Here is a 20569-nt window from a genome sequence, read left to right on the forward strand (position 1 = left end):
ATCGACCACTTCGCCAAACAGTTCTCTGATTGGGCTGTCAGTCACATGGACATTTCCAACAATGACGTCATTTCATTGGCGCCCCCCGAAGAGGTAACTCCGCCCACTCCCGATGACGTCATTGAGCAAGAATTTTTTTTTCCATCATCTGCTTCTTTCTGTCAGCCAATTCCAAATAACTTGTATTCCAAGATAAAACATTATCAGGACATTTTTATTAAGTGTAAGCCTAGTCAGTCACATTCTGATTTTCAAACTCCACCTCCAGTGACTTTGGTTCCGCCCCCAGTGACTATTGCTCCGCCCACTGCACATATTTTCTCCCCCTGTTCTCTCACCAAATCTCAAGTGGGGGGTGAGAATAGACAATTTGGACAATTTAAAGAGGAGGAGTATAACCCCCTCCTTACCTCCCCCCACCCACCCTTGAAGACAGTTCCAAACCGCAAAGAGCGCGTCTGGTATCCGCGTCTTGAGGGGGGGGCTAGTACTGGGAACTGTGCTAGTGCGGTGGCACAACTTCGGCGTGCTAAGCCGCAACCTCCTGCACGGCCACCGCCACCAGTTTTTCGGCGTGCTAAGCTGCAACCTCCTGCACGGCCACCGCCACCAGTTTTTCGGCGTGCTAAGCCGCAACCCCCTGCACGGCCACCGCCACCAGTCTTTCGGCGTGCTAAACCGCAACCTCCTGCAAGGCCACCGCCACCAGTCTTTCGGCGTGCTAAACCGCAACCTCCTGCACGGCCACCGCCACCAGTCCTTCGTCCTGCTAAGCCACAACCGCCAGCTAGGCCACCTCCAGCTGCACCTCGGCTAGCACCTGTTCCTGCACCTCGGCTGACACACCAAGCTTCGTCTCCAGTACCTCCACCACGCCAAGCTCCACCATGCCAAGTTCCTCGGCTGGTTCCCACACCAGCGCCGGCTCCCAGGCTGGTTCCCACACCAGCGCCGGCTTCCAGGCTGGTTCCCACACCAGCGCCGGCTCCAGGGCTGGTTCCCACACCAGCGCCGGCTCCAAGGTTGGTTCCCACACCAGCGCCGGCTCCAAGGCTGGTTCCCACACCAGCGCCGGCTCCAAGGCTGGTTCCCACACCAGCGCCGGCTCCAAGGCTGGTTCCCACACCAGCGCCGGCTCAAAGGCTGGTTCCCACACCAGCGCCGGCTCCAAGGCTGGTTCCCACACCAGCGCCGGCTCCACGGCTGGTTCCCACACCAGCGCCGGCTCCACGGCTGGTTCCCACACCAGCGCCGGCTCCACGGCTGGTACCCACACCAGCGCCGGCTCCACGGCTGGTACCCACACCAGCGCCGGCTCCACGGCTGGTACCCACACCAGCGCCGGCTCCACGGCTGGTACCCACACCAGCGCCGGCTCCACGGCTGGTACCCACACCAGCGCCGGCTCCACGGCTGGTACCCACACCAGCGCCGGCTCCACGGCTGGTACCAGAACCTGCACCTGCTCCACGGCTGGTACCAGAACCTGCACCTGCCTCCACGGCGACGACGTCTCCTCCTGCCTCCACGGCGACGTCGGCTCCTCCTGCCTCCACGGCGACGTCGGCTCCTCCTGCCTCCACGGCGACGTCGGCTCCTCCTGCCTCCACGGCGACGTCGGCTCCTCCTGCTTCCACGGCGACGTCGGCTCCTCCTGTTTCCACGGCGACGTCTGCTCTCTCCTCGTCTTCATCTCAGCGACCTCGAGTGGTCTGGCTGCGCAAGCGGCGCTCTCGGAGGTTTGTTTGTGGACGCCAGTGGCGCAAACAGCAGCGACACCCGAGACGTAGTCGTAGAACTCTCCGGCTGCTGAACTTCTGGCGCCACTCACGCCCACCTTCTCGGCAGCCACGAATGTGGCCTTTCCGTGGTCGCCCGCCTCGCCTGCGGCAGCGGCGTTCCACTCGCCGCCGCCACCTGACTCTTCCCCGGTGGATTCGGGGACACGTGGCCTGGCGACCCACCACCAAATCCTCCCTCCACCCTCCCTTGACTCTCGAACTATTTCTTGTTTTTTGGGTTCTAGTTTTATTTAGTGTCAAGGGACATCTGGAATCTGTCCTTTAAGGGGGGGGTACTGTTACGATCCGCTGCACGGATCATAGTTTGTTTATGTTTCTCGTCACATATGTTTTCAGCACATTTGATTTTGTTTGTGTTCAGTTGCCATGTCAGCTGATTACTTTCACCTGCCTCTGGTTAGTGTTTGGGACGCGCACCTGTTGCCCGGGCACTAATCAGAGAGCTATTTAGTCTTTGCTCTGGCCTCACTCGGTCTGGCTTCCTAGTTTGTTCCCATACAACTGTTAACGACTACTTTGATTCTGCTAGCTTTTCACGCTATGCTATTTTTTCCTGCTAGCTCCCACGCTAGTCCTTTTGTTTTGCCTTTTGTGCTACATGCATGTTTTTTGTTTATCCATCATATGATTTATATTTAAAATAAATCATTTTCCTACCTGCAAGCTGTGTCCGAAGCCGTCTGCATCCTTGGGAGAACCACACCCGCATCACTATGCAACCAAGTCGTTTCATCACCAATCACTTAATCAACGCCCCCCTAATTGATGTTCGTGTGTGTGTGTGTGTGTGTGTGTGTGTGTGTGTGTGTGTGTGTGTGTGTTTGTGTGTGTGTGTGTGTGTGTGTGTGTGTGTGTGTGTGTGTGTGTGTGTGTGTGTGTGTGTGCGTGAGTGTACGGACAAATCCCAGTTAAGAAAACATTGGTGTATACAAAAATCTCCTTAAAGGGGAACATTATCACAATTTCAGAATTGTTAAAACCATTAAAAATCAGTTCCCAGTGGCTTATTATATTTTTCGAAGTTTTTTTCAAAACACGCAATATCCCTAAAAAAAAGCTTCAAAGTGCCTGATTTTAACCACCCGTCCATTTTCCTGTGACGTCACATAGTGAAGCCAACACAAACAAACATGGCGGAAAGAACAGCAAGCTATAGCGACATTAGCTGGGATTCAGACTCGGATTTCAGCGGCTTAAGCAATTCAACAGATTACGAATGTATTGAAACGGATGGTTGTAGTGTGGAGGCAGGTAGCGAAAACGAAATTGAAGAAGAAACTGAAGCTATTGAGCCATATCGGTTTGAACCGTATGCAAGCGAAACCGACGAAAACGACACGACAGCCAGCGACACGGGAGAAAGCGAGGACAAATTCGGCGATCGCCTTCTAACCAACGATTGGTATGTTTGTTTGGCATTAAAGGAAACTAACAACTATGAACTAGGTTTACAGCATATGAAATACATTTGGCAACAACATGCACTTTGAGAGTGCAGACAGACCAGTTTTCATCAATTAATATATTCTGGAGACATACCCTCATGTCAGCAGGCCAGGGAAGCTAGGGTCGATATTCTTCTCTTGATCATCTTGGGACGGTGTGAGCCAAGACATCCAGGGGATTTAGCTCGCTCGTCTGCGGGAACAAACTGCCGCCATTGCTTGCCGTGCTAGCGAGTCCTTTGTCCCTGAATAGCTCACACACTCCGGCAGATTCAATGGGGGTCTGGCGGCAGATTTCTTTGACTTTATCGTTGGAAATGCATCTGCTTTGAGTGTCGCAGGATATCCACACATTCTTGCCATCTCTGTCGTAGCATAGCTTTCGTTGGTAAAGTGTGCGGAACAAACGTCCAATTTCTTGCTACTTTCGCATCTTTGGGCCACTGGTGCAACTTGAATCCGTCCCTGTTCGTGTTGTTACACCCTCCGACAACACACCGACGAGGCATGATGTTTCCAAGGTATGGAAAACAGTCGAAAAAACGGAAAATAACAGAGCTGATTTGACTCAGTGTTTGAGAAAATGGCGGATTGCTTCCCGATGCGACGTCACATTGTGACGTCATCGCTCCGAGAGCGAATATTAGAAAGGCGTTTATTTCGCCAAAATTCACCCATTTAGAGTTCGGAAATCGGTTAAAAAAATATATGGTCTTTTTTCTGCAACATCAAGGTATATATTGACGCTTACATAGGTCTGGTGATAATGTTCCCCTTTAAAAACTTCGTAAGTGGGCCTGAGAACAAAATTTGTTCTTAAGAATGGTTGCTGGATGGGGCCCATTGTCCCTTGTTTCATAGTTGTGGACTTAAAAAGTATGTCTACAGTTAAAATGTCCCCCAAATGAGACAAAGTAGTGATTTTAGGCTTGTTTTTTAACAAAAGCATGTTCGGGAGGCCTAAACTGGGGGCTAATTCATTTAAAGGACTAACCAGAGGAATGATGATGTGTCGGTCAGAACATGAAAGGAAGCGATGAGAATACAAACATTCTTCAGTGGCTTTATTTTGGCTGATGTCGATAGCACTACAATACATGCATATATAGGAATGGAATGGAGTTCTGTAATAAACAAAAGTGTGCATTAGGGTTGTACGGTATACCGGTACTGGTATAGTATCGCGGTACTAATGAATCAAAAACGGTACTATACTTTGAAAAGCACCGGTTCCCGGGCAAGATGGCGCTTCGTCACGTCATGACATTGCTTTTTGCGAGCAGAGGAGCATGTTCGGCAGCGCACAATCTCGGAGTACTTACAAACAGACACAGTGTGTAGACAGAAAAAGGAGAACGGACGCATTTTGGTCAAAAAACTAAAGATAAAGGTGAACCTTTAACACTGTAACGCCCTCAGGAAGAGATGCTTTAAGCATGGCTAGCTAGCTAGCTGCGAACGTCCATTCGCAGTCGGCAGTGTTTTAGCTACTTCTAAATCACTAATCATCGCCTGCAAAGAGACATATAAAGTACGTTTCTTACAAGTATCATCCCTGCAGGACGAGGAATAGCTAAACATGTTTCACTACACACAGTAGGAGGATACGATAGCTAACCGCTAACAGCAAGCTAGCACCCTGAATGTGAACAAATGCCACACCTAACATCCACTGCAATGATACCAAGTACAAGAGCGTATTTAGTCGATACTACTATGGTTACATCGATATTTTTTATCGTCACAAAATCTTTTTTCCTTTTTTTAAAATGTATATTATGTTTATAAACTCAGGAAATATGTCCCTGGACACATGAGGACTTTGAATATGACCAATGTATGATCCTGTAACTACTTGGTATCAGATCGATACCTAAATTTGTGGTATCATCCAAAACTAATGTAAAGCATCCAAACAACAGAAGAATAAGTGATTATTACATTTTAACAGAAGTGTAAATAGAACATGTTCAAACGGAAAGTAAGCAGATATTAACAGTAAATGAACAAGTTGATTAATAATTCATTTTCTACCACTTGTCCTTAATAATGTTGACAAAAATAATAGAATGATAAATGACACAATATGTTACTGCATATGTCAGCAGACTAATTAGGAGCCTTTGTTTGTTTACTTACTACTAAAAGACAAGTTGTCTAGTATGTTCACTATTTTATTTCAGGCCAAAATTGTTCTTTGATTGCAATAAGAAACATATATTTAATGTACCATAAGATTTTTTGTTAAAATAAAGCCAACAATGCAATTTTTTTGTGATACCACTTATTTAGAAAAGTACCGAAAAGTATCGAAATACATTTTGGTACCGGTACCGGTACTAAAATATTGATATCGGGATAACCCTAGTGTGCATACATTTATAGTCTCAATTTACAGCATCAAACAAACATACATATTACAAATAAGCTGTGAGAAGTCTAACGCATGCACGGTACACTTAGCTGTGGAACATATGAAAAGTCAGAGTGGTGTATAAAGAGAGTATGTCCAACTTGGTTTCAGGCAATCTCCTCAATGATTGTAAAATGTTGTGCAGCATGGGGCTGCTCCACCTGCGAGAATTGTGGCAAGCTTGTACATCGCTTAATCCACCACCCAGAAAGCAGACAAGTATAGGAAGGGAAGGTTCTCAAACAACACTGGAGAGTCACCGATTACAGTGTCTTGTGCGAGGTAAACACACAACAAGGTCTAGATTCGTTCAAGACAGAACACAGAGAAGCTAATACAAATAATAACAGATGGAATTGATAAGTTAAAGAGATGGTTTGACAAAAACGGACCATCTTTGAATCTCACTAAAAATAAAAATAATGCAATTTGGTAAAGCAGAAAGTCAAACACAAATACAAATAGACGGACAATGAAACAGTAAAATAAACTACATTTTGCGTGTAATAATAGATGAGAGAATGAACTGGAAATCTCATTTAAAAAATGTACAACATAACGTGGAAAGAAATACGTCAATAATGAATAAAGCAAAATATGTTCTGGACCAAAAATCACTCCACACTGTAAAAACTCTTTCAGTGGTATTGTCCATTATACTTTATTTTTAAAAGTATATTTATTCCAATAAATCAATTTATTTTTATTTTTTAGAGTTTTTGAGTTATCTCTAAGTAAAAAGTGTGAATATTTTCGTAACTTAATTTTTTATGTGATAAAATTAATTTTATTGGACTTCTAAAATAAATTGATTTAGCAAAACTCAGTTCAAAGGTTTATATCAGACCTAAAACGTCAGGACCCGCCCACCTGCATGCAGCTGTGGAAGAACAAGCCCAGACGCGTTTCTTCACGGAGCCAAAGGAAAACACTTTACCGAACTCATGTAAGTAACAATTTATATTGTTAAAAGTCAGTATTTGCCAGGATTTAAATGTATACATTTTCAAAAGCATGGTTCAATGTTATATTTAGTTTACTACTTTTCCCGCCGACCGCCATTTCGAATGTGCTCTTACCTCCAACAGCTCATTAACTTCAACCAAACATTGTTTATAGCTGTGAAGTTTATAATTAGCGTTTTCTTTGCGTGGTAGTTTAATATTTTATTCTTCAGTTTATAAGCTGCCACATTAAAGCTGCTTAACTAGCTTGCATTCAAAGTTGCTAGCAGCTAGCTAGGTACACTTGACAGAGCTATCTGAAGCCCCCTCAGACCTGCTGTCCATGCACACTCCTAGGCAAAACGCTACTCTTGTAAGAATTGTGTAAGTCTCAATCTCAACATCCCCCCCCCCCCGCCCCCCCCAAAAAATCTCACCAGTAGTCACCATTTAAAGGGTAAATTTTCAAATTTTTCTTCCGTGGGGGCATGCCCCCGGACCCCCTACTGTTGCTAGGTTACCAACTTAGACCACCAGGGCTACAAAAAAATCTAGAGGAAATACTGCAAATGAGTATATTAGGGTGTAAAAAAACAGATATAAAAGGGCTCTCATCAGGCTTATATATCCAAGAGGTTAGACATGAACCATAACTTGTCTTTTTTGTTCTCTCTCTCCAATGACAGATGGGATGGCCCTGTAAGTTGTGCAGCACTGTTGTACCAACCAAGAGTGACATTTTAAAGCATTACAGACTGCACCATGGGACCTTTGGACACAGCCATTCTTTGCCTTGCATTCATGTAGGTTGCCCATGCTCTTATACATCCCTTTGCTCTCATCTGTCAAGATGCTAGACTTCTCCTCTCTGACACCACCGCCAGAGAGTCTAGCTCCACTCCCACCACGTTACTGGCCTTCTCTACCAACTTGTCCAGTCTGTTTGCGTCCCTCGCGCTCAGCCCGCTGCCCCAGCAGGCCATGGTGTACAAGAAGGCGCCTGCCACCACCGACTCGTAGAACATCTTCTATTCTATTCTATTCTATTATCATTCTATTTTTCCTGACCAAGTTTCCATTGTGACTTGGACATGACATACTAGACTCACTTTTTGCCTGAAAATGTATACGAATACCCTTAATATCAGTAACGGTCAACATTTGCTGTTTTACAGATTAATGAAGCGTTCCGAAGGTGCACTGCTGTTCCACTGGAATCAACATTTATGTCCCAACTGGACAGGTACACTCCAAAACTCCTGGAGCTCTTCAGTGCAAAAGGAGGAGTGACTGCAGCGCATCAAGAACTTGTTGATGGAACTGACACAGGTGGGTTAAAAGTGGTTTAAAAGTTTAAACTGAATCTGTAATTATGCTCTAATAACGGTATCACAGATTTGGAGTAAAATTGCCAACAAAATTCATTTATTTATTATTCTTCTCTTAACTCTAGGACCCAAGTGCCTCTGCAGTGAAGAAGAGAGATGTGACTGTGAGATGCCTCATAGAGTACATGGGAGAGAGTGGACAGGAGCTAATCTCTGACTACTGTAAGTATTGTTTAAAAGCAGGTTTGGATCAGTCTGATGTACAAGCTTAAATTGGGTTTACTTTTATGTGAACTGACTGAACCAGCAGTTGTCAGGTGGAGGTCCAGCATGCAGCTAGTTGGCAAGAGCCCCAGGATAGCCAATTAGCATAGCACCACAGAGTGATGCCTTTCTGTCTTGTTTCTGTTTGCCCTAAAAATTTCTGGTGGTTCTATTCAGGTTTTTTATATGCAAATTAGAAATGCCAATAAAAAACATGTGGCTGGAAATGCATCTATTGTACCAAGTTTACTGTACAAGATCTCAAATTAGAATTCAAAAGTTTTCAAAATGGTCTTCACAAAAGTAATCATCTGAATTAAATCACACAACTTATATTACTGTAAATATGAAATTAGATGTTTGTTTTTTTAATGACTGTGTTTGTATCTCAAAGGGAACTGCAGAGACCACTGTTCATGAGGACCTAGAAATGAAGAATATGAGCATCTACATCTGTCGTGAGCCAAATGCAGTAGGAATCATCATTGAGGGAGTACCAGTCCTTACTCATCTTGGAAACCTGGCCAAAGCATGCTGCCTACTTCTGGGGTTGGCGTATGCACTTAATCTTGAGTATCCATCCAAACTTACCAAAACATTTGAGGTGTTTCAAAGACTTTTTGTGGGACTTGACACACTGCGCCCAAAACCAACCCCCAAATTCATGACTCTCAAAAACAAGCTTCTAGCTTAGGCAGTGAGCCATGACTGTCAGCTTGCACTTTTGAACAGCTATTTTCTTGTGTCTGTTCAAAATCATTATACATTGTTCATTGAGTGGAATTCTTCAGAATGTTGTAAGGGTTTGTCCTGTTCAGGTTTTATACAAAGCTCCAGGTCATCGTTTCTGGTGTGTAAATTAAGTTTTTTTTATGTTTTATACACACTAAATTGCCCCACTGTGAAGCTCCAGCTGGTCAGAAGGAGGGATCTGTGAGTTTTTTAAGTTCAAATGTTTCAAAATATACACACTGAAAGACACTACAGTGAAGGTGTTCTGCTTGTGAATTGTTACAGAAGTACAGATAATCTTAATATTAAATTGTTTTAGCAAGAAACTATACTGTGAATGTTCTAAGTAAAACTTGAGATGCTGAGGTCATGCATTCTTTTATGCACTAAATACTGATGTTCTTGACTGTTAATACTGTCCAGCTTATTGACAGGTTTGGATATGGCTTGTGAAAATGTTTTAATATGTATACGGTTAGAAAAAGAAAACTACTGTGAAGGTGTTCTATACAGCACTTTAAAAAGTTGAGGTCATGCATTCTTGTATAATATGGATGTTGACTGTTCATACTGTCCAGCTCATTGCCACTGTTTTTATATGGTAATGATTTAATAAAGGTTGGAATTTGATATGTCTTGATTTTTTTATTATTATTATAAGTAATTATTTTAAGCAGTTTCCATTTTCAAAACAAAGAAAGGGTAAGTTGGTCAAAATTAATAAAATTGAGTACAAAAATTATTTTTTCATTTAAATGTTACTTATTTTAATTAAGTCTTGTGTGTTTAATATGCTGATGTTTTTTTTACATTGATTTTACTCAATTTCTCGGCTTTTTCTGTAAACGCAACTTAATCTTTTTGCATAAATCGAAATGCATATTATTAAGTTCTACTTACTCAAAATACCAATTAGTTGACTAAACTAACAAAAATTGCTTGGAAAATGTTGTCTTATTTTTATTGAGTTAGATCTAGGCAACAGTTTTTACAGTGCGCATATTCTCTACTGCTCACTAGTGTTACCATATCTGACTTACTGTATTGTGCAGGAATATGGTGAAAAACTACAAAAGTACACTTATTCACTTAGAATGTTACCAAAAGAAATAATAATAATGAGTGATAGATACTGTGATTACAAATACATTAGAGCAGTGGTTCTTAACCTGGGTTCGATCGAACCCTAGGGGTTCGGTGCAGTCGACCTCAGGGGTTCGGCGGAGCCTCCGCCACGGAGGTAAAGACACATCCGACTTATCGTGTAAATAAAAACTTCTCCCTATCGGCGTATTATGGATACCCCCAAACAATGTTCCCTCTAATTTTCCATCTGATTTGCAGCTTTTTTGATTGATTGATTGAAACTTTTACAAGTAGATTGCAAAGGAATACATTACATTATATGGAACAGTACAGTTTACACAGTACAGTACATATTCCGTACAATTGACCACTAAATGGTAACACCCAAATAAGTTTTTCAACTTCAATAGTCGGGGTCCATGTTAATCAATTCATGGTAATGTGTGTAAAGTGTGTAATTTGTTGTGAGTTCATGCACTGTGTTGGTTTTGTTCTTTGAACCAGGTGATGTTCATGCACAGTTCATTTTGTGCACCAGTAAAAAAAACCTATGACTTTTTCTTGAATTTGAAAAAAATAAATAAAAAAAATTTTCACTAAAGAATGGTTCGGTGAATGCGCATATGAAACTGGTGGGGTTCGGTACCTCCAACAAGGTTAAGAACCACTGCGTTAGAGGCAGCCACCACAGTTGACATACTTCACACAAAAGTCACAGTTTTCTCCCTGAATGTGTGTCCAAAGCTAATGAACATTTTGACAAAATAACGGCAATATGTAATTTTTATGGTCATTCTGTGTATTTTTTTTACGTTTGTTGTGCCGTCAGGTGCGTGTTAGTGTGCCTGCTGGTCACTAAATCCTGCAGGAATGCTTAGCAGCAGAGTGTGTAAAATACAGACGCAAAATTATACTTTTGTGAAACAAAAGCATTGCTTAAGTTTATGAGCTGGAGTATGTTTAGAATAGTATTGTAACGATATCAATATTTTGGTACCGGTACTAAAATTATTTCGGTACTTTTCGGTACATTTCTAAATAAAGGGGACCACAAAAAAATTGCATTATTGGCTTTATTTTAACAAAAAATCTTCAGGTACATTAAACATGTCCATGTTGTGGTTGTCGTCTATCGTCACTCTTTACAGGAAGGAAATACGGTATCTAGTCAACGACAGCTGCAGTTGCTCCTTCTGGAGACACTGCCCCTTAGTGCTTTGGAAGATAATTACAAGTCTGGCACCACCCTCCATGGAAGAACTATAAATCAAACAAGACGCCGTCAGAGGGGACGCAAGCTATGTGACGCGAGAGTATACATACCAGGCTTAACGCTGATAAAACAAAAAGACCAAAATTAATTGTCTGCTGTAGAGCAGTGTTTTTCAACCACTAGTGTGCCGTGAAATACAGTCTGGTGTGCCGTGGGAGATTATATGATTTCACCTAATTGGGTTAAAAATATTTTTTGCACACAAGTAATTATATTCCATAAATAATGTGCCGTTGTTGAGTGTCTGTACTGTCTAGAGCTCGGCAGAGTAACCATGTTATACTCTTCCATGTCAGTAAGTGGCATCAGGTAGCTAATTGCTTTGTAGATGTCGGGAACACGTCGTGTCGTGATAACAATATGCAGACGACAGTGGGAGGCAGTGTGCAGGTAATAAGGTTTCTTATGCTTACACCAAAAATAAACAAAAGGCGAATGCCGCTAAGAAAAGGCATTAAAGCTTAGGCATGACTATGCAAAACGAAACTAAAACTGAACTGGCTGCAAAGTAAACAAAACACAAAATGCTGGACGACAGCAAAGACTTACAGTGTGTGGAGCAGACGGCGTCCACAAAGTACATCCGTACATGCCATGACAATCACCAATGTCTCTACAAAGAAGGATAGCGTTCGCACAACTTAAATAGTCCGGATTGCGAAAACAAAGCAAGTGTGGAGAATAGCGCTCAAGGAAGACATGAAACTGCAACAGGAAAATACCAACAAAACAGGAAAAAAACACCAAAATAGGAGCGCAAGACAAGAACTAAAACACTACACACAGGAAAACACGAACAAACTCCAAATAAGTCACGGCGTGATGTGACAGGTCGTGACAGTACACCTACTTTGAGACAAGAGCTATAGTTATGCATGCTTGGTTATGGTTTAAATTCATACACAACAATTGCGAGAACGACTTTTTAGTGTCAATATCAGCTACTGAGTTTTGTTTTTGAATGATTTCTGCTTGTGGTGTGCCTCAGGATTTTTTCTATGAAAAAAAATGTGCCTTGGCTCAAAAAAGGTTGAAAAACACTGTGGTAGAGGATGCTGGTTCCCCCGGAATATACAAAATAAGACTAATAACACTAAGTCTGGCTCCCTGGTCCGTAGCTTTCTGGAAATGTGGCCCCAAAATAATTTAGTTGAACATCCCTGCTGTAAGGGGTTCCACTTCCAGTCACGAAGATGCAGTGTCCTCATTTTTACTGAAGTTGTGGACTTTCTCCACTGCAGCATCAAGTCCAGGCCTGTTTGCACCCTATATACTGTATACTGTGCTTTAGAAGTGATAACAGACTGTACTGTATGTAATATAATAGAATGCACTGTTACTTTTCAACACTCCATCTACCCCTCCCCTTCTTGTGGAACACATATGTTAAGCATGAGGCACACATCTGTGCTTGTCGCTAGAGAATAACGCACACGTATTTCTCTTCTTTTTGTTGCATCCATTTCTATTTGATGATATTCCTGACGGCGTGACAGATCCTGGTTACAAACGTAACCTCTCACTTGCTCCATTCCTCACCCATCGTCTTCTTCACGCTCCTCCTTTTCTTCCCTTTGTTCTGCTTCCCATCTGGCTTTCTCCCCCCGCGCCCCAAAATGCTTCATACGGTCCTGGATAAACCCCTCCCTCGTAATACCGTGCACCATTTGGCACCGACTCAATGATCCTCCTCTCATCCCTGGCGCTCACCTCAATTTTTGTCTGTTGCATAATTAATTAGAGACGTTGTTCGCCGTCAGTGCAATTACTCCAGAGGATGGGGACCGAAAGAGAGGAGAAATGAAATCGGAGAGCAGACCGACATGGAAATTCCACGATAAACATGGAGCGGGGAAAAAAAAGATTAGGAGAGGAAAAAAGTGGAGTGATTTCAGAATGTCAATTATAGCCGCACAAAAGCATGGCGCACCACAGGGAACCTGACTATGACAACAAAAGCTTTGATAAAAAAAAGTCATTTAATAGAACGTGACCACTTCAAAAATGCCTCCCATCCAATCCAAATACACATGTCAACAGTAATGGTGTTTGCACAAACACTCGGGACTCCCAGGAGGCCAATGAAAGCGCCATACGTGGCGATGCCGCACAGAACCATGTGGACCGGTCCGTTAACAGCCTGCTAACAAGAATAACGACACATGAGTGGGACCGCTGATTGGTTTCATCCTCACTTTGCTGTTGAACTTGGCGCCAGCCAGGACATTACTCACACAGTGGGCTTTATAGATGGAGAGCACTGATGTCATGCATGGAGCAGGGCTGCAAGTGGACTGGAACACGTGGGCTAAATCATGTGTGAAAGTGTAGATTTTTAATGATAAATAGCAGCTTTTATGCAAACATTTACAAAAGTGATATATTTAGAATATCTGTTGGCTTGTAACCATACTGGTTCAGAAAGGTATGTGCACAATCTACAGTGCATTCGAAAAGTATTCACAGCGCTTCACCTTTTTCACATTTTGTTATGTTACAACCTAATTCCAAAATGGAATAAATTCATCTTGTCCTCAAAATTCTACAGACATTACCCCATAATGATAATGTGAAGTCTTGTTGTTTTTTTTTTATTTTGCAAATGTATTAGAAATAAAAAACTAAATAATCACACGTACACAAATATTCACAGCCTTTGCTCGATACTTTGTTGATGCACCTTTGGCAGAAATTACAGCCTCAAGACTTTTGGAATACGATGCCACAAGCTTAACACACTTATTTTTGGCCAGTTTCGCCCACTCCTCTTTACAGCACCTCTCAAGCTCCATCAGATTGGATGGGAAGCATTGTGTTTTATCCAGGATGTCTCTGATCATTGCTACATTCATATTTCCTTCTATCTAGACTCGTCTCCGAGTTCCTGCCACTGAAAAACATCCCCACAGCATAATGCTGTCACCACCATGCTTCACTGTAAAGATGGTGTTGGCCTGGTGATGAGCGGTGCCTGTTTTCCTCCAAACATGATGCCTGGCATTCATGCTAAAGAGTTCAATCTTTGTTTCATCAGATCAGAGAGTTTGGTTTCTCTTGGTTTCAAAGTCTTTCAGTTGCATTTTGGCAAACTTTTTATTAAGAAAGGGCTTCCGTCTGGTCACCCTACCACACAGGCCTGATTGGTGGATTGCTGCAGAGATGTTTGTTCATCTAGAAAGTTCTTCACTCTCCACAGAGGAATGTTGTAGCTCTGACAACGTGACCATCGGGTTCTTGGTCACCTCCCTGACTAGACTAAGATGAATGCAGCAATGTACAGAGACATCCTGGATGGAAACCAACACCTTCCATCCAACCTGATGGACCTTGAGAGGTGCTGCAAAAAGGAATGGGCGAAACTGCCCAAAGATAGGTGTGCCAAGTTTCTGGCATTAGCAAAGGGTCTGAATACTTGTGTACTTGTGATTTTTCAGTTTTTTATGTTTAATAAATGGGCAGCACGGTGGAAGAGGGCTTAGTGCGTCTGCCTCACAATACGAAGGTCCTGAGTAGTCGTGAGTTCAATCCCGGCCTCAGGAGCTTTCTGTGTGGAGTTTGCATGTTCTCCCCCGTGACTGCGTGGGTTCCCTCCGGGTACTCCGGCTTCCTCCCACCTCCAAAAACATGCACCTGGGGATAGGTTGATTGGCAACACTAAATTGGCCCTAGTGTGTGAATGTGAGTGTGAATGTTGTCTGTCTATCTGTGTTGGCCCTGCGATGAGGTGGCGACTTGTCCAGGGTGTACCCCGCCTTCCGCCTGATTGTAGCTGAGATAGGCTCCAGCACCCCCCGAGACCCCGAAGGGAATAAGCGATAGAAAATGGATGGATGGATGGATGTTTAATAAATTTGCTAAAATAATTAAAAAAACATTTTCACATTGTTATTGTGAAGTATTATCTGTACAATTTCAAGAATAAAAATGTATTTATTCCATTTTGGAATAAGACTAACATAAGAAAATGTGGGAAAAGTGAAGCGCTGTGAATACTTTCCAGATGCACTGAACATGTATGAAAAGGAGTATGAAGAAGCAGCGTCTATTCATGTCTCAGAAATTAATGATGTTAACAAATTGTCATTTGGTATGGACATGCAATGGACATGAATAAGTGCCTTGCTGTAGCAGGAATTTATAGGCATTGATTAGCATTAACAAAGCGCACACAAACAGAAATAAGTCAGAAGGTATTCCCAATTACAGGCAAATTATATCCGGCGATATTGTTGCAGCACTTTATAATCAGAGGATGTGACTGGAATGCAAATGTCTCACTCGGTTGCGTTAATTGTTGACTGTGTTCTAATTAAACCTTGCCTGTCATTAACATGTCTGTGCAGATGGAAACGGCGGTGGATGCGGCGTGGGCAGGGCACGGCTGACAAGAATGGGCAAGTGGGGGTCGGGGTGACGAGAACCAAGGAGACGGCAGACGGTCGATCTCTTTGGTGATCACTGCTAATTCGATACCTCGCTGTATAATGTTTTGGCTGATAAAGTCACAACACAATTTGTCATACTTAAGGCAACAATGGGAAACAATTGAGCGTTTTTTGTTCCTGGGCTCCTCCTGCTGGTGTGAAGCGAACCAATATCATTGTGAGCCAGTTTTGAGCAGGTGATGCTGGGTCGACATGGCAACAACAAAAGCAGTGGAGCATCATTAATTGTCAAGATACATTATTACTTTATGTATTACAATGGTTGTATTGGTTTTGTTGTTATGTTGATATTGGATATATATATCATTGTTGCATTGTAAAAATAACTAAAACGTAAAAGAAAACAATTTTTACCAGTTTTAGTGGGGAATTCTCATAAAATTAAACCCTATTCCTGGAAACATTTTTGGTTTGATGATTATCTCATTTAAAAAATGTGAACAATTTGCCACCTGGGCGGAACTTTGGACCCCCCTGCACTAATCTATTTGTGCACGTTGTCCAAAGCCGCCATTAAAGTGCTTGTCCAGCTCCATCACCAGGCGTCCATCCACATTAGGGCAGGATTAAACGTCGCTGCTTGAAGGGGCCGAGTGCTTATATCTTCATTTATCTGCCGACAGCCGCTGCTCGGTCGACAAACGTGCACGTGATGCAGGTGCACGAGTAAATGGAAAGCGGAGGAAAGGATCGTTGCATCCGAGAGTGAAGAGGAAGTTAATCTCGCTAGATAAGAGGGGAAAGATCACAGGTGAAGATTGCTGATGGAGGATCGATTAGACCGTGCAGGAAAAAGCAATATACTATTTGTGCAAAAAATTGTACGCGTTTTAAAGGCCTAAGTTTTAACGTACTGTACTTTATGCGGCGCAAGGTTCAAGGAAATGCTGATATTCTCAGTTGTGGAAGTAGTTTCACAAACAACGCTTCATTTCAAAGATGGGCTTCACTAGTGGTCAGGAACTACAACTCTACCTCCCTCTGCTGCCCCTAGTGGATCGGAGTACTGATTAAAAGTGCATTCACAATTACAATGTTTGGTTCGGTTCAAAGGAACTGTGGTGTTTTTGTTCCGCTAGTATGGTTTCTTTGGCGAAATGCAAATGAGCTATGTCATGAAAGCTGCCCAATCAAGCCTGTGTGCACATGTTCTGTACTGTGCATCGTTTGGTTTCATGCCAAAAATGTGAACGCTAAAACACCGTACACACAAAGATTTCTTAGTCTGAAGAGACTTTTTTTTTACCTGTTACAGACCCCACACATAAAGTTGAAAAAGCTATTCCGGTGTGAATGGTGAGACGATAAATGTTGTCACTTATATCAGTGGTCCCCAACCATTGGGGCGCGGCCCGGTACCGGTCCGCGGACCGACTGGTACCGGGCCGCACAAGAAAAAAAAAAAAAATTTTTTTTTTTTTTTATATAAATCTACATAAAAACATTATATATACACTATATATCAATGCATATCAATACAGTCTGCAGGGATACAGTCCGTAAGCACACATGATTGTATTTCTTTATAAAAAAAAATTTAAAAATTTAAAAAAATCAAATTTTCAAGCGTTGACCGGTCCGCAGCTACTAAAAGGTTGGGGACCACTGACTTATATAACTAAGCATAAATGTATACTACATATAATAACAATAACGCAATAAATCATTTTTAAAGGCAACAAACTGTTTTTCATTACCATTATAGTTAGAACGTCAAGAGCTTTTAAATATCTTGAATAACTAAATAAACAATAAAAATACAATTGACGCTCAAGATAGATGGATAGATAGATAGGTCTTTATTGTCATTGCACAAGTACAACAAAACTTTGTTTTCAGCACAAACCCGTTCAAGATTAGACAAACAAACAGTGTACAGGGTTACAGAACAGGAACGCTGATGGGTCGCCATAAGGCGTAAAATATGGGAAAAAGGTAAAACGCTGGGGAAAAATATGAGCAAAAAAATACAATCGAGACTGGGCTCCTAAGGGGGCCTAGTCTGGAGTGGGAAAAAACCTCCATGCAATGCACACATAAACACGTTACATTTAATCACGACAAATTCGCAACAGAGGGGCGGAGAGTTGGGGCCCTGGAAGGCGACCGCTGCTATGAAGCGCTGCCATCCGACCATCACCCCGAGGGGAAACAAGCGGTGGTGAAGGCGTGGGGTGGGGGAGGGGAGTATGTGCATGTGTGCCCAATTGTCTTGGGTGTGATGATGTAATGTTTTTTATAGACTGAGGCCGATCTGCAAAAGTTCGACTCTAGGTGTCGTTGAGAAGGGAAGGAGGTCAAAAGCGTCCATCATTGAGGTGTTCTCGGGGGTGTTTTTCAGAACAGCCTGGTCCTGTTTCTACAGCGTCAAGGCCATTCAAGGGAGTCAAATCGTAGATGAGGATGTTTGTTTTCCGCGAGCAGACAAAACAATGACTTGTCTGTTCTATTCGTCCATGCTGGGTGCTCTCAAATTCAATTCAATGTTCCTTTTCAGCAAGCTTCTCCATGATGTGATCCATCTTGAGATTCATTTCAGAAATCGCCACAGTCTGTGTTCCCACAGCTCTGCCCAAACCATCCATTGCGACGAACAGCCTTTGGGCTCCTTGAGTGGCTGCCATCGTCTTACGAATTTGACGATACACCAGAGCAATGCCCAGCCCAATAAGCAGGTGCCACGGTTCACGGTTCCAAATAGGTAGATGTCTTCCATGTCCTCGATGGAAAGGACTGAGAGGCACATGATTCTCCATTCATCCCAGGAATCTCTCACGTACCCCGCAGCAATGATTCCATCAGGGCAGCCAGGCTCCCCCGAACCTCTTTTCCTCGTTGAAAAGATTTTGTCAATTGCGTCGAGAGTCCAGCTGATCATTTCCATGTCTGATGTTTAGATTTGAGGACAGCGCAAAGAAAGAGGCTTCAAAAAAGTTCAGACAAGACAAAAACAAAGAGAGCAAGCTGGGAGAAGCTGTTCCCAGCTGTTCAATAAATATTGAATATCATTATCATTCAGGTGGGTTTTTTTGCAATCACTTTCCAACAAATTGGGCAAACTGGCTCGTTCGTCCGTGTTGATGGGCTAATCTTGCTCAACTGGACATTTGGTTTTGCAATTATCTTTTCCCCCTTAATGATTTTTCACACCAGCAATGCTGTGTCGCTGTTGGAAGCTAGCAGTCTTGCCTCCACTCACAGAGACAAACAGAGATTTGGAATGACTGACAAGTGTGTTGACTCCATTCATTTAATTATGTTATTGAACGATGGTGGTGCCTACTCATCATCAAGGAAAGTAGCTATTGGCTGTCCTAAAAGTCGCCAGAAGTCGCTAGATGACGTCATTGCCTCATTTCCACAGTTTATGGCAATGGGCGCTGTAGGAGAGATACAAAAGTGAGTTTAAACAAATGATGATTATGATTAAAACTGCAGATTACTTTTCTTCTTTTGATTCTTAGTTGTTTTTTTTAAATAATAAAGTATGAAGTTTGATCAAAGTAATGGAGGGTTGTGATACTCACTAACGAACCATATCTAATGATTGGCTCATTAACATGAACATGGATTTGGGACGTTGCAGTGATTTCATATTATCTTGACGTGACATTGAAGAAATATTTACATTTCACTCTTTAAACCAACCAACAGTGGCAGCTTTGCACATGCGCATTTTATTTTGCAGTCTGGAGGCGTGTGGCTCTCTTCTCTGCACTGACATGATGAGCTAGCTAGCGAGATGTTCAACTTTTGTCACAGAGAGACATGGACTCTGGACTCTGGCTATGGATTCTGAAATTCCGACTTCCCACTACAAATGGAACGCACCATAAACGTCCAGACGACAAATGATTTGCACATGCGCTAACCGCTGCAATTCCATCCCTGTGAGGTTCACCTCAGTCTCCAAGACTCATAATGTCTCCAAGACACAAAAAAGTCTCCAATGACACCGGTAAACGTCGCTAGATTTGTCGCTAGTAGCTGTTGACAAAAAAAGGAGCCAAGAGGGTTGGAAAGTCGCCAGATTTGGCAACACTGAGACCAGACCTACTTATAAGACCATCTTGTTGGACATAAGACACAAAAGGTGAGTGCCCTAAGAAAAGGCATTCAAGCTTCGGGAAGGCTATGCAGAACAAAACTAAAACTGAACTGGCTACAAAGTAAACAAAAACAGAATGCTGGACGACAGCAAAGACTTACTGTGGAGCAGAGACGGCGTCCACAATGTACACCCGAACATCCCACGACAATCAACAATGTCCACACAACAACAACTTAAATGTTCTTGATTGCTAAAACAAAGCATGTGCGGGTAATAGCGCTCAAAAGAATACATTAAACTGCTACAGGAAAATACCAACAAAACGGTAAAAGGTGTTTGACATATTTGGTTGGAATGGGGCTATCCGGACAAGAACAGCCCGATGGCGTTCATGACTGTAAAAATACCACATTTAAGTGTGCGGCAAGTACCTTTTTTTACATGTGAACACAACCTAACAAATAAGTGCAAATGCCATATAAATAGTACTGCAAACACGCAGCATTGTTTGTCTATACTACATATTAACTTCACAACCTGTTTTTAAGAACAAATTATTGTATGAGGTTTGATTAGAAGAATAGGAACCCATTCATCATATGATTATGAGAGTATGCAGCATTTTAAAACAAACCTAAAGTCAGTTAGAGTATCTCAGAAAATAGTCAGTTTCTCTATCATCTTGAAAGAGTAATAGCTATCGTTTTTAATTGCCTTTAATGATAAACTGTGTTCCTGCCTTGAGAGCAGCTCAACATTCAGTGCTCCTGTAAGGTTAAATTGTGT

The 20569-nt window shown here is 42.6% G+C and overlaps 2 long non-coding RNA genes across 2 annotated transcripts; both read left to right on the forward strand.

Annotated features, from left to right (window-relative positions):
* The first annotated feature begins 6551 nt into the window (after window positions 1-6551).
* On the forward strand, window positions 6552-7750 carry LOC140678803 (uncharacterized). Its single transcript, XR_012050416.1, has 3 exons — window positions 6552-6606; window positions 7291-7407; window positions 7491-7750. It is a non-coding gene; the product is annotated as an uncharacterized lncRNA (long non-coding RNA).
* A 35-nt stretch (window positions 7751-7785) lies between these two features.
* LOC133605733 (uncharacterized) lies at window positions 7786-8620 on the forward strand. The gene is made up of 3 exons (XR_009815176.2): window positions 7786-7933; window positions 8058-8154; window positions 8591-8620. It is a non-coding gene; the product is annotated as an uncharacterized lncRNA (long non-coding RNA).
* Window positions 8621-20569: the final 11949 nt, after the last annotated feature.

Source organism: Nerophis lumbriciformis, linkage group LG05 (assembly GCF_033978685.3).
Source record: "Nerophis lumbriciformis linkage group LG05, RoL_Nlum_v2.1, whole genome shotgun sequence".
NCBI lineage: Eukaryota > Metazoa > Chordata > Actinopteri > Syngnathiformes > Syngnathidae > Nerophis > Nerophis lumbriciformis.